This window comes from Ambystoma mexicanum, chromosome 4p (assembly GCF_040938575.1).
Source record: "Ambystoma mexicanum isolate Mex_15411 chromosome 4p, UKY_AmexF1_1, whole genome shotgun sequence".
Lineage (NCBI taxonomy): Eukaryota > Metazoa > Chordata > Amphibia > Caudata > Ambystomatidae > Ambystoma > Ambystoma mexicanum.
Window position 1 is genome coordinate 767,120,196 of NC_090927.1, and position 17,792 is coordinate 767,137,987.

Sequence of the window (17,792 nt, forward strand, 5' to 3'; positions counted from 1 at the left end):
GGGTAGTGTGGAAAAGAATGGTGATCCTCATGGTGTAGCGCTAAATAACAGTTGTGCAGGTAGCAAGTTGAGTAACCAAATCCATTGTGCTGTGGTCAACAATGTTTGGCCTCTTTGACAATGGCCGATTGCTTGGCAACTAAGCGCCTAGTTTCCTGCACATGAGTTGTTCCTCAATGGAGCATTTTGCCTTGGGGAGCTAGTTCCAGAGTTTTTTCAAGATTTTGGAAGAAGCTGATCTACAGCTTTTTTATGTCTTAGGGCCTCATTACACGGAAGGCGGTAAGGGTTAACGGTCACCGGTAATGTTACCGGTGACCGTTAACCCTTACCCTCTTACTACGAGGTCCTTTTGCGGGTTGGTACTTTAACGCCTGCTTTTTAGCAGGCGTTAAAAACCAACCCGCAAGGGGACCAGGGTGCTAATTACGGTACTGCAATTTGCGGTACCGTAATTAGCACCTTCCCCATTCCCATTATGCCCTATGGGGCAAAAATGGGAATGGGGAAGGGCAATGGGGGAAGGGGGAATTACCGCCCCGCCAACCTTGGAATAGGGCGGTAATTCCCCTTTCGTCCAAGGCGGTGCCGGTATTTTACCGGCATGGATCAAGGTGCTAATAGCACCTTGGTCCACCGCCTACCGTGTAATGAGGCCCTAAGTCTTTTTAATGTGTTCCCATAATGTGTATGTCAAGCTAGAGAGATGTTGTGTTCTCTGCGCATGGATCTAAGAAAAACCTTGCACATCAATCAGCTGTCCAAACCACGTAAGGGTTTCTTGCTGGTCCAATACATCCTGCATGGTGCATAGTCCCTCATCCTCATGCTCACCCTTTAGTTTTGACTCTCGCTCCATCATGCCCATGCGAGTCTTTACAAAACAGCCATTAAAATGTTTAAAGTAAGTACCGTTTCGGTTCTGGCAGAAGGTTTGGCATTGGAGGGAGGAGGTATATACTAGCAAATAATATGCAAGCTCTAGTGGATTTCTTCGTTTTTTTAACCAACATGTGTTTCTAAATACTATTTCAAAACGTGTAATTAGCTTTTTAAGAGATCTGCCTGAAAGTATTAAGAGATTGCTGGAGGGGACAGCACAGGTCCTTCAAGATATGCCTGGATGCCTGCAGGGACGGGCCGACCCGCGGTGCCCATCATTTTATTAAAATAGAAATAATTAACTTGTCAGGGTTACTGGGTGGGTCCTTAAACTATGTTGATTTCCATTTAGGAAGGTCATACCCCCACTTGCCTTTGCCCATTTGCTTCTGACAAGCCAGATGTTCCTTCCCTCTACGGCGAGACTCTTAATAATATACTTTAAATGTGTAATACACTTCTTTGAAGAGCACACTAGGGTCTTATTAGAAATAGCTGTCTGTCTATTTAGTACAGTGAATGGGAAGGTCAGAGAAATACAACTAATGGTGACATACCATGAATTAGTTTTATCTTGTGGGTCGCACTTAAGCACCACCAATACGTTGAAACTATTGCATTGGAATACAGCTAAGTGAAATATAACATGTGAGGAAGGACATAGAGCTTGTGGATGTTTGATTGTTTACCCATCCATTGGATGATCATTTCCATGTTAATCCCTATGGAAATTCCCACCCACTACCTGGCCCACTTGGCCCAAAGCACATTCTCCTGGGATCTCTTTCGAGCTAGCTCTATCAAGCAGTAACCTCAAACGTGGCACTGCCAGGGTTATTTCTAAGCAGTCTGCTGAGAGTTAATGGCATACTTGCAGCTGCACATGTTATTTCATGTTATGTTATGTTATGTTATGTTACTTGGCATTTATGTAGCGCCGTATGTATCACTGGTATGATCTCAAACCGCTGGTAGGTTGAACGCCCTCGGGAACCGCAGTTCAGTCAGTAGAGAGAGAGAGAGAGTGTGGTATGATGCGTGGGCGCACCGGATATTTGTGCATCTAATGTGGTTTTTGCATGAAAGCTGCTTCTTAGCGGTAGGTGTGGTGCTGTTATGGGCTGAGTTGGATGTGTTCAGCCTGGAGGGTGGACACCCAGACTGAGTTCTGGCTGCGTTAGGCCTGAAGAGACGCTTAAGCTAGCCGGAATGTGCTCAGCTAGCTGTGTTTTATTAGGATGATGTGGAGTTTGTGGACTCATGTTAATTATGAGAACAGCTAGACCGAATATGTCATAGTACAGCTGTGTTCTAGTTGAATGATGGTGTATAGGGGAGAGTAAGCATAGGAATTTGATATGGTGGTTATCAGTAAAGTGCCTGTGATCAAGCACGAGAGCAGGACAGGGAGCGTACATTAGGCACAATTTCTAAGTTCATCAATACCACAGTTACGCTATTAGGCACAATTTCTAGATTCAACTTTAGCACAGTGATGCTATTAGGCACACTTTCTAGATTCAACTTTACCACAGTGCCTATACTACAGAGATGCTATTAGGCACACTTTCTAAATTCAACTATACCACAGTTACGCTATTAGGCACATTTTCTAGATTCAACTTTAGCACAGTGACGCTATTAGACAGACTTTCTAGATTCAACTATACCACAGTTACGCTATTAGGCATACTTTCTAAGTTCAAACTTTGGCACAGTGAAGCTATTAGGTACATTTTTTTAGATTCAGGTTTAGCACAGTGACGCTATTAGGCACATTTTTTAGATCCAACTTTAGCACAGTGATGCTATTAGGCACACTTTCTAAATTCTACTATACTACAGTGACGCTATTAGGCACACTTTCTAGATTCAACTATACAACAGGTACGCTATTAGGCATACTTTCAAAGTTCAAACTTTGGCACAGTGACGCTATTAGGCACACTTTCTAGATTCGAATTGAGCACATTGATGATATTTGGCACACTTTCTAGGTTGAACTTTAATACAGAGAAGCTATTAGGGGACATTAGAGATGTTGGGAATATCTTCTAAATTGAACTTTATGGGACATGCTACCATTTACAATTCTAACATGCTACCATTCACATTTCTGGGGGAAGGTTATGTTAATGTTAATGTTAAAGGATATTTGTACCGTGCACTTTCACCACTGGAGTGATCCCCTGGATCTCTGAAAAAAGGGCAAGGGGGGGCTGAGTTAGTGGGAATAAGCTGGAAACGTGCAAGAGAGCAGTGATGTGCTGTTGGCAGCCTCAGCCCGGTGGGTCTGTTGGCTGTGCTTGGGGTGTTTTACGGTCGGTAGTCTTTGTGTGCTGTTGTGCGAGTCTATGTGTGATTTGTTTTGTTGTTGCATTGTAGTGAAGTTTGTGCGGATTGTTTGAGTTGTAGGCTTGTGGTTGTGTTTGGTTAGAGTTTGAGAGGTGTATGCAGAGGGTTGAAATTGTTAGTGGATTGGTTAATTGGCATTGCTGTCCTTGCAATTGTGTCTATGTGTGATGCTTGCTATCATTCACTATTATATCTGAGTGTGGTACTTGCTAATCTTCAATATCCTATCTTGATGTGAGGTAGGTCAGTGATCACGATTCCATCCAAGTGTGGCACTTGGTAACATTCACAGTTTCAGTCAAGCTTGGCACATGCGAACATTCACACCTAGATCTAGATGCAACGCAGGCAAAAGTTAAGGAATTCCATCCAAGTGTGGCACACCTCAACATTCATAGTCCTATCTAGATGTGACACGGGCAAAAGTTAATAATTCCATCTAAGTGTGGCGCATGCTGACATTCACATTTCTATCTAGATGCGACACAAGTTAGAGTTAAGAATATCATCTAAGTGTAGTGCATGCTAACATTCACATTTCTATCAAGGCTAAAGTTAAGGATTGCGTCAAAGCGTGGCACATGCTTACATTCATAATCCTATCTAGATGTGACGCATCCTATAGTTAAGAATTCCGTCTAAGTGTGGCACATGCTTACATTCATAATCCTATCTAGATGTGACGCAGGTTAGAGTTAAGGATACCATCTAGGTGTGGCGCATGCTAACATTCACATTTCTATCTAGATGCGATGCAGGCTAAAGTTAAGGATTCCGTCTAAGTGTGGCACATGCTTACATTCATAATCCTATCTAGATGTGATGCAGGCTAAGGTTGGGAAATTACATCTAAGTGTTGCACATGCTAACATTCATAGTCGTATCTAGATGTGACGCAGGCTAAAGTTAAGAATACTATCTAAGTGTGGCGCATTCTAACATTCACATTTCTATCTAGATGCGCCGCAGGCTAGAGGTGAGAATACCATCTAACTGTGGCACATGCTAACATTCACATTTCTATCAAGATGCGATGCAGGCTAAAGTTAAGGATTCCGTCTAAGCGTAGCACATGCTTACATTCATCATTCTATCTAGATGTGACGCAGGCTGTAGTCAAGAATTCCATCTAAGTGTGGCACATGCTAACATTCATAGTCGTATCTAGATGTGTCACAGGCTAAAGTTAAGAAAAGATTCCGTCTAAGTGTGACACTAGTTGACATTGGCAAGTGTGTTAGAATGTAATGCAAGGCAACATGTACAGACTAGCCATGAATAGATTTAGGCTGGTGGTCACAAATCTCTCTCAGTATGCATGATGTAAGTCTGCGGTAGTCTACGTAATGGAAAGGTAAGGTAGAGTGGTGGGGGCTTTCTGGAGTAGAGTAACTACACCCCATCCATGCCACACTTACAGTTTTTGTTGGTGTCTGTTGACTGGTGGCTTCATTAGATTCCCCTGCAAACACCTGCAGACACCGTCTCAAGCCGCCTCTGTTGAAGCCGCGCTATTCCTTGGGCCCTTAGCCGCAGGGGCTGCCGGGCAGAGGGCTGCCCTGGAGTGTGCTTAATGAGGGTGTGGATGGCCAATTAGGGCAGGAGGCAGGTTCTGGGAGACAGGACTATGGGAGATTTAGGAAGCGGGGATGCCGGGGAGAGAAACCATGCGCCGAGAGCGCAAAAATGTCCAAAATGGATGTTAATCCATTGAAATTAGCAGGTGGGAGTCAGGAGACACTCGCCTGGTACTGGATCAGCGAAATGGCGTGTGTGGGCCACGAGGAGCAGGTATTTTTGGCCTGTGCCTTTGCCCTTCGTGTGGATGGCCAATTGGGGCGGGAGGCAGGTTCCGGGAGGCGGGACTATGGGAGATTCAGGAAGCGGGGATGCCGGGGAGAGAAACCATGCGCCGAGAGCGTAAAAATGGCTAAAATGGATCTTAATCCAATGAAATTAGCATGTGGGAGTCAGGAGACACTCACCTGGTGCTGGACCAGCGAAATGTTGTTATTCATATACACAAAATATATAGTTGTTTGCTTTGCCAATGCTTGTTTATGTTAGTCTGTGTCCAGCAGAGCAGGGACAGGCCACACAGTGTGTGGCCTCTTTGATTTGTTTTATTTTGTACATTGGTTAACTTTGAGTTCATTAATTTGAAGTTACGACAATACTTTGGATTACACTGAAACGTATGGCAAGAAATTTCTTCAAGCACATGAGGGAGTCTTGTGTCTTTGAGTCGAATATTCCATAGGAAAAACAATTTCGGTATGGATGTGATGTTTTTATGCAAGTTTGCATCCCTAGACAACCTTACATACCCAGACTGTTTTCCATTATTCCATGAAACCATATACACTCACCATTGCATCCAGCTACTGATAAAGACATAGAAGCATGCACACACAAACATACACTTAGATTGACTTAATTATTCATCCACCCACCCACTAAAGCATCAGAACAAACACGTACTCACAAACAAGCTCATCCATGCTAAACAGTCGCACACATTTGACCTTTGTAAACCTTTATTTTCTTTGAAAAGGGTGTCTTCCCATAGCCCACAATGATGACCCCAGCAATAGGAAGTGTGAGAAGGCAGAGGGAGGAACGTGATTGGGACACAGGCACCCACAGAGGCCCACAACTGTCTCACTGCAGTTCTTGTCCACCAGGTGGACATGCCAAGAGGTATCTGTTGCTACCTTCCCTGGGTAGCAGGTGGCAACAAGGAAAGCCCCAAGCAGTCCTGAAGGGCTGCAGTCACAACATCTGCTCCCTTAACCGGTCCCACCTCAACAAATCTGAGTTTATGATGATCAACTTTCATGAAAGGGAATGGATTTCAAAAACAACAGTGTTGCTGGAGCCAGTAACTGCTGCAGTCCCAGTCCTTCTTCTGTTTCACCCTTTTGTCAGTTATGCAATACACAAGAAACCAGACGGGCACACCGCCAGCGTGAAGGACTTCAAAGATAGCAATGCTTGGATATTTCAGAATGAATATGCCTGAGGGGCGCATCTCGTACATCTAAATAGGGTTAATTCTCAATTTCAGTGATTATTCTAAAAACGCAGCTCGTTTGTGGCCCCACGCAGCCATCTTATGAAGACGCAGTGCGCTCTTTCGCTCTGCAGTGTATTATTGTTAGTACCTTTAGCAGAATTGGAGAAACGACTGCTCATTAGTTTTCCTGTACACAAATTAAAATGACATTAATCAACCTGCACTACCACAAAGGTTACCGTGGACTAATAAATGTTGTACTAAATCAAAAATAGATCGGCCAGGCAATGCATCAAGCTGTGATAATGTATTTTTGTCTGGCACAGTTTCGCGCAGTGCCAATCATCTCATGCATACTCTAGCCTTTCCCCGCGCCTATCTATTTCTCACCACACTCTGAAAAAACAACCCGTTTCATACATGAATTTACAACATTGTACATGTTTTATGTTAATTTACGTTAGCCGCTTGCAATAAACGTAATTATCTCTAGGGCTGGAATCAAGATTAGGAGAACAACAACTGCTTGCAAGTAATCAGGAAAACGTTCAAAAACCCTTAGAAAATGCCTGCTACTTGATGCATGATCATTTATTATAATGTGTGCAATTCCTTCAAGGGAGATCGCAGGAAGACCACGCCAGGATCGAGGAGCAACATCTATATCTTAAGTTACATTCGTTAAAGCAATCAGGAGTGAGACCTTTGGGAACTAACCTGCATTTTGGATACTTTCATTTCTGTGATGAGGTTGTGCATTGTCAAAATGCAATTGACTGTGGCCTGTGGTGGCATCTTCTGTTTTTCAAAAGCAGCTGCTGATGTAGCCGTGCGGCTTGAGTACAGTGAGTCGGCATGGACGCGGGGAGTGGAATACAGGGAGCACTGTAGAAGCATGCAGGAAGCATGAAGGTAGGACTACAGCACTTTGGGACCACAAGAAGGCCTTTCTGTAGGGCTTCAGTAACTTGAGTACTAAGGTTAACACACAGAGCACGAGCAGCGTGAGCAGTGTGGTGTAGAGGAATTGTGGTAGAGGCGTCATGACGAGGCACGTCATGACACGGGGTGGAAATTAAAACGTTGCACTGCCCACCAAAAGGGGTCGGTGATTGCAAACCCAGATGACCGGTGTGTGCGTCCTGTTCTTCGTTGGCCCATCCGGCCCAGCACAAGGCCTGGCCGGGGCCATCATCACATTGGCGATGAGGCAGGTCTACACCCACCCCTGCCATCTGCATATACGATCCTGGGGCCTGAGCGGTGATTGTTAAAGTGGGCAAGCCACTTCCACTCTGCCCCTTGCTGCTGTGCGATGGCAGATGTCAAACCCGCAGCCCGCAGCGGTGAACCTTACAGTGAGCCAGCTGCGCCCGTGATGATCCTCAATGCTGCGTGGAGTGCACAAGTAGCAGCTTGAGTCTGGTGAAGTGAACACCTCAATCAGGGCATAACACTGTATCCGGAGGCGGCTTACAGAGGACAGTAGTGCCCACAGCACCTCGCTCACACTGCATAGGTGATTAATCCACCTGGAGAAAGCGAGAGTGCACAAAGCAGAAGAGCCAGGCCTGGCACCCCTTGCGTCCTCAGAAGAACGGGTGCTGGGCTGCAGGCTGGCCCAGCCACAGAATATTACACCTAATTGGATGAGATTGATGACTCCCAAATGAAATGGCAACACAGTGCCCCCAGCTCAAAGCGTACCACACACACCCACCTTGAGAGAGGGTCCCACAAGGGTGATCTCCAACAGATGCACAGATCAAGGGGCAGAGGAGCAAGAGCAAGCTAGGCAGACCCCGGCAAGACCTCTATTAAACAATGTACAGGCAGCAACAACTGACAGTGAATAAGGCGCAGAAGGAAACCAAGTGCTCACTTTTAACCACAGCAAGATGTCAGATGGGCAGCAGTCGCCATCCGCCTGCCGGAATGCCCACAGATCCCCAGGGGAACCATCCAGACAGTAAGAGATGCACGCAGGAAGGAACACATGGCAGGACTCATCACAAGGTTCGTGTAAGAAACCTTTCGACCCCTACAGGGAAGGTGCATAACCTTCGGTCAGAGCTTTGGCTGCAGCAATTTGAGCTCCACCTCAAATCGAAGAAAATTGCGGCAGAAGAAGAGAAATGCACACTGCTCATGCTGAATTTGGAAACGCTTGCCCTGCGGCTGTTCAACACCCTGCAAAACAGAGGTCAGGAAGATGACTATCAAGCAGCCAGAACAGCAATCAACAGAAATTCAGGCCTCAACTAAAATCAGATTACGAGAGGTTACAGCTAAGCCTGGTTAGACAGCAACTGTCTGAGTCAATTGATGACTTCCACACAAGTATACCTGAATTAGCGATTGGATGTGATTTTCCCAACAGGTCATTCATGGCATCCATCTCTTCCGAAAAACTCAGGAAAGACATTCTATCACTGAGCAATCTGTCCCTCGGACGAATCTTGGAGATGGGACATCAGAGAGAAAGAACGGACTCCCAGGTAGCAGCTATGGAAGCAGCCATGAGCCGTCTGCCGATTGACACAGACCAGCTGAATGCCAACATTGCCACCATGGAGGCTAAAGGACGCCCCTGTGGGAGGACACCCGTCTTCCCAACGCGCCCACCATGAACACAGCAATCTTGCATGTGGTGCAGAGGAGCGTGGCACAAGGAAGAACCATCCCCAGCTATCAGCGCAACATGGCAAAAATGTGGAAAATTAAACCATTTTGCCTCGCTCGGCCTCAGTTCCAAGCTACAGCGAGACCTTCGAAAATCTCAATCTCGAGAGAGAGAGAGAGAGAGAGAGAGAGAGAGAGAGAGAGAGAGAGAGAGAGAGAGAGAGAGAACGAAAGCTAAAATCAAGCTACCAGGCAAATCGCAGAGGAAAAGCAAGAACGGTGGGGTGTGATCAAACCACCAGGGAAAGCGACAGCGAAGCAAGTGAACAGTCAGAGGACAAGTCATCTCCAGAACGACGTACCGAACACCGGAGGAGATGAAGTGAGCAGGTGCACCTAATATTGGCAGTGGAATTGCCCAAGGGCACCAAGATGAGAAAATGTACGTCCCAACCGACATGCACAGTGCTAGTGGACAGCACGTCGACATAGGAAGTAATTGACACTGTGGTCACCATGAGCATCACTTCCTAGACCAAGTTCAATACAGTGCCAAATGGCCCCCACTTGCAAGGCAAGACCATCCGGCTCTATGCCTATGGCAGCAAGAAGCCCCTCCACTGTAAAAAGGTTTGTTTAATGCCAATGTTGCATAAAACAGTGAATTATGCCGAACCAGAATATATGTCATGGATGCAGGCAGTGAGACGTTGCTAAACTGCAGAACAGCAGAAAAATTAAAGCTAATTTATTTTGCGTTTCAGGTGCAACAACCAGCCATTGACAAATTGCTAAGAAAACACTCAAACATATTCAAAGGAATCAGCTGTCTGAAGAACCGAACAGTAACACTGCACATCGACCCTACTGTGGAGCCAAAACCTGTTTGGCACAGATGGGTCCCTTTTCAAATGTGTGTGCTATGGACGCAGAGCTGAAGAAGCTGTAAGATTTGAATATCACCCTATCGCCCTTCTGCAGCCACTTATCCTCCCTCCTTCTCTGCATTTCCATTGTTCTCTCCTGATGAGGTTTCTAGACAAGTCTGATCTATGAAAGTCTCTTCGAAACAGGTTCACCCCTGTTCCTCCAAAACTATCAAGGACCACATTGTCTCCCTGGCTCCTGCCCTGGCTGATTTACGCAATCATTCCTTCGCCACTGGAATCTTCCCATCCCCTCTGAAGCACTCCCTTGTGCACCCTCTTCCTAAGAAACCCTGTTCCGACCCCTCCTGCCCAGCCAACTATCGCCCAATCTCCATCACCCCCTTCCAGGGCAAGCTCCTGGAGCAACTGGCCATTTCCCAGCTTAATCTACACACTGAATCTGTTGGTTGTCTTCACGACCATCAGTCTGGCCTAAGAGCTGCCAGAAGCACAGGAACTGCACTCCTGAACATCCGTGAAGACCTGCTCTCCAACCTTGACTCTAACACCCCTTGTGTCCTCATCTTGCTTGATTTCTCTTCTGCCTTTGACACTGTCAACCATGCCATCCTGCTCAACCGTCTCCGTGATAACCTGGGCATCACTGGTCAGGCTCTGGCGTGGCAGACTTCTTTCCTCTCCGACCGACCCTCCCAGGTCCAACTTGGGTCCTTCCTCTCTGCTATCTTTTTCTCTACCTGTGGTGTCCCCCAGGGGTCTAACCTCTCTCCCTGGCTTTTCAACCAATACCTGGCACTCCTTGCCCACAGCATCGCCTCTCTATGCCCCAACTTTGTGCTATGCGGATGACACCCAGCTCATTTTCAGGCTACCCTCGGCCTCCTCCTCTCCTTCGCTCATCTCCTACTGTCTGTCTGCTATCCAGGAGTGGTGTGCCGCCAATGACCTCTGCCTTAATGCCAGTAAGACTGAGATTATCCTCATCGGCACACCCGCTCCCTCCTTCGCTCTAGCTCTCTGGCCGGCCTCTCTTGGCTTTCTTCCTGCTCCCACCTGTGTGGCTAAAAACCTTGGGGTCATCTTGGTATTATTCCTTTCCTCTCCTTCCCACAAAAGCTCACTACCTCCAGAGCTCTTGTTCTCTCTAGGCTGGACTATTGTAGCAGCCTCTTTCTATATCTGCCTGCTTCTACTCTCCGCCCTTTGCAACTTTTCCAGAACAGGACTGCAAGACTTGTCCTTGGCCACAAGCCCAGGGATCATTTCTCTCCAGGACTGAAATCTCTGCACTGGCTCCCAATGCCCGTGAGGATAAAGTTCAAAACCCTCTGCATCGTTCACAAGGCCTTCTGGGGCCTGGGGCCTCAATACCTTCAACTCTCTCTTCCTAAATATCTTCCTTATCAAGCTCTTTGCTCATCCGCCTCCAACTCCCTCAGGGTCAGTCGCTTCACCAAGCAACAAGTTGGTGGTAGATCTCTCCCTTCGGCTGGTGCCTCCCTCTGGAACAGTCTCCCTGCCTCCCTTAAACTTGAGGAGAACCATCTCCGGTTCCGGAAGCACCTCAAAACCTTTCTCTTTGCTTCTGCCTTTTCTCCTCCTCTCCTCTGCTGACCTCCTGGCTGTAACCGGAACTGCACTGGCTACCTGGACACTCTCTGATCTCGGGCCCAGGTCCCTCCCCCGCCAGCGTCACACACCTGCACTGCCCACCTGGCAACCCCCGCTCTTGGGGACTGTTTCTGTATCCCTACAGTCCCCCTACCAGCCCTTGACACCTGATGCCCGCACTTACCCATGCACTGGCCACAGGCTGACCGTTATTTATTTACTTATTGTTATCATCTTTCCCATGTACTGCACTGTCCCTGCCCCCTTCCCACGCACTTGCGCAATCTTAATGACACCTGGTCTAGTAGTATCGCTGTTCCCCTCCCTTGCCGCATTGCACCTTGAAATACTTGTGTATAGGCGCGTTATAAATGCCATATCATATCATATCCAGCAAGTTATTATTGGGTGTTCAGTTATGCAAGTTGGGGAGGTATGTGGTGTGGAGGAATGGTAGTCGAGGTGTCATGACGAGGCACGTCATGGCGCAGAGTGGAAAATAAAAGGTTGCACTTCCCGCCAAACGGGTCAGTGCCTGCAACTCAGATAACCGATGTGTGCGTCCAGTTCTTCCTTGGCCCATCCGGCCCAGCACAAGACCTGACCAGGGTCATCATCACAAGCAGGAGCTGTCTGGGAAACACTGAAAACTGAGTACATTGATCAGATACATTACTCCAGAAAAGCTGGGTGAGATGGTCAAGGTATTAGCTGATAAACGCCATTTCCCAGGTTCCCTCAGTGCTTAGTGTCTAATGCTCATGCCCTGGTCTTCACTCCATATTCCAGTGCAGTACGCTAAGTACTAAGATCTGAAAATCATGTATGCAGCGCAGTACACCAGAATCTGGGAGGGCCCCATTCTAGTGCTGCAATCTTCTGGGTTTCTGGCCTGGTGGTTAACAATCGATGATGAGAAAAGATACAATAATGAAAGATCAGACCGACAATGGTGCCAGTGAAGCAGTGGAGTGCGGTCCAGGAGTGAGATCTGTGAGGTTCCTGTGTTTTTCAGAAAACCCATAGCTGGGCTGTTCGGTTGCTGGGTCTGGTTGCACAGTCTTACGTGGCAACTGACTCATGCCACATTTGGCAGTTTTTGTTCGGTGCTCCACCCTGAAGTACACTGTCGTTCTCTACCAAACATTGATATTCAGAAACTGCACAAGCATAGGTATAATAGTGTGAAAAAGAGGATAAATAATATGAGGCCGGGAAACCCAAAGGAAACACACCAAACACTGGTTACAAAGGAACATACAAAGTACTTTATTTTAAGGTCAAGCAATGACAAAGTCAATGATAGGTCAGATAGCTATTGGCCCTCAGTACAACACAACAAACTTCAACGGGGTTCGATGTATTCAGTGAGAGACTGTACATTGGGACATTCAGGCTTTTTTACATTTCTCCAGCCTTTTGTCCAACCCCTTCGCGGGTTAACCATTCCATGAATGTATTACTGGTCTAGGGTCTCTGCCAGGTCAATTCTAATGTATTCATTAGTATGTGCATAGATCAGTTCCGTTGATACAGGTAATCCATTTACATGCAGGTCAACAGAAGGACAAGGTCTCAGTTCACGACCCTAACAAGTGGCTTGCAGGCAAGTTATACATTAGCTGTACGGAGGTCATGTCGACCAGATTCTGTTCGGAATGGCATCGTCCACCATTTTGATGTACAGGGTGACTTTTACACAGCAAGAGAACCTAAAATGGCGGTTTGATTCAAGATGGCGGCTTACATCAATTTCGAAGGTCAAGACCGTGCCGTAGAGAGTTATTCGCGTACAGTTTTATGCGTCTTGGCGTAGGCCAATATACATATAATCGTTTACAATAGGAGGCATAATTTAATATCCAGTTTGACAATAGGAGGTATTACCATGTGGATTTGTGATCTTGAGGATTAGTCACTCTTTAGTCCAGCAAATACTGTAATCAACAAGAAAAAGAAAGGACCGGACAAGACGACAAAAGAGGTGTGGAAAGTGATCAAAAGGGCAGAGTCATTTGACTCTACAAATCAACCTAATATTTTAGGAAGTAGTGGAGGCAGTCCTAGCTTACAGAGAGATAACCAGTGCTAGCACATGGAAGTCATTATTGCCCTCCTCTCAACCAATCAGAATTCATATTGACTCTATTCCGGACATTCTGACTTCAGAAATAGCCAGGAAAACAATATAACACATTTCTATGAATTCAGAAACAGCAATGCAATTTCCCAGCAAGATGTCTTGCAACAAGACACGCCAGCCTCATCTAACCCAACAAAGTGAAAGCTAAAACATTGAACATCACTTTCCTTTTTCTAAAGAAAACTTAACATTGCTGTTACTGAAACTGTTCGAGTCCAACTCAGTACACAATTAAAGTGTTTACCTTATAAAGACATCCTTTAAATATTTCAAAATGAAAACACACCTAATGTAATAACATGTTTGGAGTACTTTACTAATGACTAAATTAAGATTTTAGTTTGGGCTATTAGGTGGTGCACCATCTATAAGCCAAAACTATTGTACTGGAGTACAGGTATGAGGGAGATGACGTATGAGGAGGGCACACAGCTTGGGGGGGTGTTGCTTGGTTCGTTAACCCACCCATCGACTGGCCATGGCCATGCTGACCCGTTTGGCTATTCCCACCCACTACTTGCCCCTGCCCACCCAAAACACATCCTCCTGGCATCTCTTTGAGTTTGTTTATCAAGATGTAACATCAAACCTTAGTCTGCCAGTGTTTGTTCTAGGCTGTTTACTGGGTTAATGGCTTAATTGAAGCTGTAAGTGGATACTAGTGTAATAAAAATGTCTAAACCAAGTGTGCCTTCCACCACTTGATTTATACCTGTACCTTGCACTGAAATCCTGTTAAAAATAAACAATGTCAACGCCATCTATTTTGGCTTGAGGTATTAGAAAGGCATTTGCCAGATACTAAAAGCATGTGCAGAGTAATCACTACATTTTCCAGCAGTTGTCATTTTATGGCCAGTCCCTAGCATGTGTCTAAACCATACATTCACAAGCGGCCCAGGCGGCTGGCTTTGCTTATTTACTTCACCACCGCAACTTCAAAACCCTTACTGCTACTAACACAATGTGTTAATAGCATTATAGATGTCGGTCGATCTATTAGGGTTTCAGCTTCCCCTCTCACCATAACTTGGGAGTGGGCGATATCCAAGGACAATGACGCAACATCCGGTCGATAAGGCTATATTGAGCCCTATGCAAGGATAAGTAGTAGTGTTTGTAGTTCTTGCTACAATGTGAATATAGACTGACTGCACAACAATGTCATTTCAGCTGCACGTCTTCTACCCACCCATCATTAAGGCTGCTCTTGGTGGCTCAAACGCCAATGTGTATGACTCATTCTGCATTCTAGCCTTAGCTGAGACATCTATAGATGATAGAAATAGACAGAAAGACAGCGAGGTGCAGTATCCACCCTGGATTAGGTCAGTGCGACGTGCACAATGTTAAAGCAACTATAACAAAAAACGAATTAGAATTGCAGAAACAAGAACACAGGATGGGTCAACCAGTGACGCATGAATGCTAACATGTAAACAGGGTAATGATCATTGGAAACAGCAACTAACCACAGGTGTGGGCCCTCGATCAGATGGCCCTATTGGAAGTGAAAGACCAAAGACAATCAGTGATTAGTTTACTTCAAATAAAAACAAGGTGGCTGGTGATTGCCTTCACATGCACATCACAGTCTTGCCTATAGTGGTACACACAGAAACAAACTGCTCATTGTATCAGAACAAACAGATTGAAACTTCATTTTGGTTTTCGAGACTTAAAGTGGAAGAAACGCATGGGACTTGTACCAAGATGTTAGTGAAGGAGGCTTTACCACCCGTAACTTTCATGAATACGGTATTAGACTACTTGTTCGAAAAACAATTGACCTTTTACTTTTGACCAAATTGTTTGGATCATTTGCTTGGTCGAAATTCGGTCAAATTTAATTAGATATATATATATACAGGGGCTGGGGTAAGGGAATAGGGAGGGGGGAGTTGCGGGGGGTCTCTCCCTACATTTTTGACCAAAAAAGGAGCAAAAGGAATTCAGTCAAATGTGAAAAGGTCAAATATGTTTGACCAACTAGACCGAAACCATGAACACAGGCGAGAAGAATGATCTTAGTGACATCTGTGAAAGCAAGGATCTTGTTGTGATGGCTGACTCACACGAGGAGCTCAAGCCATTTAAAAAATGTTAGTAGTTCTCCAAGCTTTAGGAAATTGTCTTTGCATCAGTTCTGGGAATTATATTTCCATTCTCCAGAAAGCGATTCCAATTTGAATCAAGTCCCAGTAACTGGGAGATATCCCTGCACACAGGTGCAATGATATACAACCAAGAAGGAGCATCGCCTGGCCGCCACATAGAGATCGCTAGAATTACAAACGTCTTTTCAATCAGGGTCTTGAAATAAATGTGAAAATAATAATCTAATTCACACAGATGTTCTATTCGGGTCCCCCAAATCAGCAGGAGCGGCCTTTGTGAGAGGGATTGGACGGACCTCTAATGACTGCAGATCGTTTTTAAAATTGCAATAAAAATATGAATATAAGGCATCTAACCACAAAGCCATGGGCATGTCATCCTCCCCAATGATGCCCGACTCACGAGAGAGATGCGGCAGACTTTGTTAGCAGTTTTTATATGTAGCCAAGAGGTTGGAGGATTTGATGATATACTGGTTTGGTTATGCCACTCCATCTTCATCATACATGACTAGAAAGAAAGTGATAGAATTTGCAAGAAAATGAAATGATAGAATGCTGCAGACAAATCTATTGTCTTCTCATCTAGGTTGGGCTATACATTAGCTAGTGCTGTAAATTTAGGAACGGAAGATTACTCTGAAGTGGATAAAATAATCTAGGGATGATGTCGATTAGACAATAATTTGTTGAACAACCTGCCTTGTTCCTGTCACATCAGGACACTATTGGAGTTGTTTAAAGGTTTATGCAGAGCCAGGATAAACCCAAGGCTTTCACTAGCATCACATAGAGCAAAGAAATGAGTTTAAGGTGTTGTGCATGATGAAATGAGCAGACCGGCGTAAGGGTCCAGACTAAGTGAAGAAAAAATTATTGGAAGCATAGAACCCTAAAATATCATGCCACTCCACTGCAACCTACCTGCTCCAATAGACGTGTCCCCAATGATTACAACAGTATGGCAGTTGCTTCTCCTTGATTGGCCCAACACTGTGGAAGAAGCTTCCACTTTAACTGAGAGTAGAAAATAATGTCCTTATTTCGCGAAGAATCTTAGCAACTAGGCGATTGACCCAGGAATGTGAAAATGTTGGTAGCAAGCCCTGTGACACTGCCAAGTCCAGGTACATATGTTTGTCAAGTCAACTGATGTTTAACCAATTGATTGCAGCATATGTTTGTCATTGCAACCTGCATCCATTATCAGGCTGAACCCATGATTTAACAGTGTGTCTGAAATATGATTGTATTTGCTAGTGCTGCATTTGAAGCTGCAAGCATAACCTCGACATAGGCTTTTTGGAGACACCAAATGCAGCCTTTTGCAGATACTGCATGTCTGGGTTGCATTTTACTGATCTATGTAAGGAAGGCATGGTATCAAACAGTAAGACAGACAGAAGTGATCACAGTTCAAGAGTGTTTATTGAACTTCAATAGGGTTTGAAAAACACACATCTAAACCTAAATCTAAAGATGGGAGCAAGCTAGGACCATCAAATAATAATAACGCAGTCCTAGTGGTGTCTTGTCGAAATAAAAGGGCCTATACTAATAAAGCTATTGCCAATCCTTATTTCTAAATGCAAATAGTGTGGGAAATAATGTTATGCAAAAGAAAGGTGCTCAAGAAATGATATGTCAGGATAGTCTAGCCGTTGGCTTCCCTTCCCCATGTTAAATTAGATTTTCCTTCCATTCCAATTGCGCGACTTATCGCTCAAAATTCAAAAATACATTTACTAGATTTTTGCAATCTTGGTATGTTTGCAGTATTCCTTGATGAATTAGGGGACTTGCCTGTAAATCAACCAATTTTGTTAAATTCTCTTGAAGGCGAGTTTCGGCCTGAATCTGATGGGTGGCCAATTGGGGCATGATGGCTGTTAGGTCGGCCATGTCTTCTGGTGGGGTAAGGGATCCCTCAGTCGTATTTTCTGAATTAGAATGAAAACAGGTCTCGGCTCCTTCTGATAGGGTTTCAAAGTCATCTGATTCCGCTGAGTCTGATTCCGACAGAGGGGAAAATCTAGATAGGTTTATTGCTAAACCTGATAGATCAGGAACCGAAGCAGATTTGTTATCAAAAAGAAAAGGTTCAGGAAAAGGTGGATTCAGAGCGTTAGGTCTAATCAAGATGCGTGTGGGTCGTA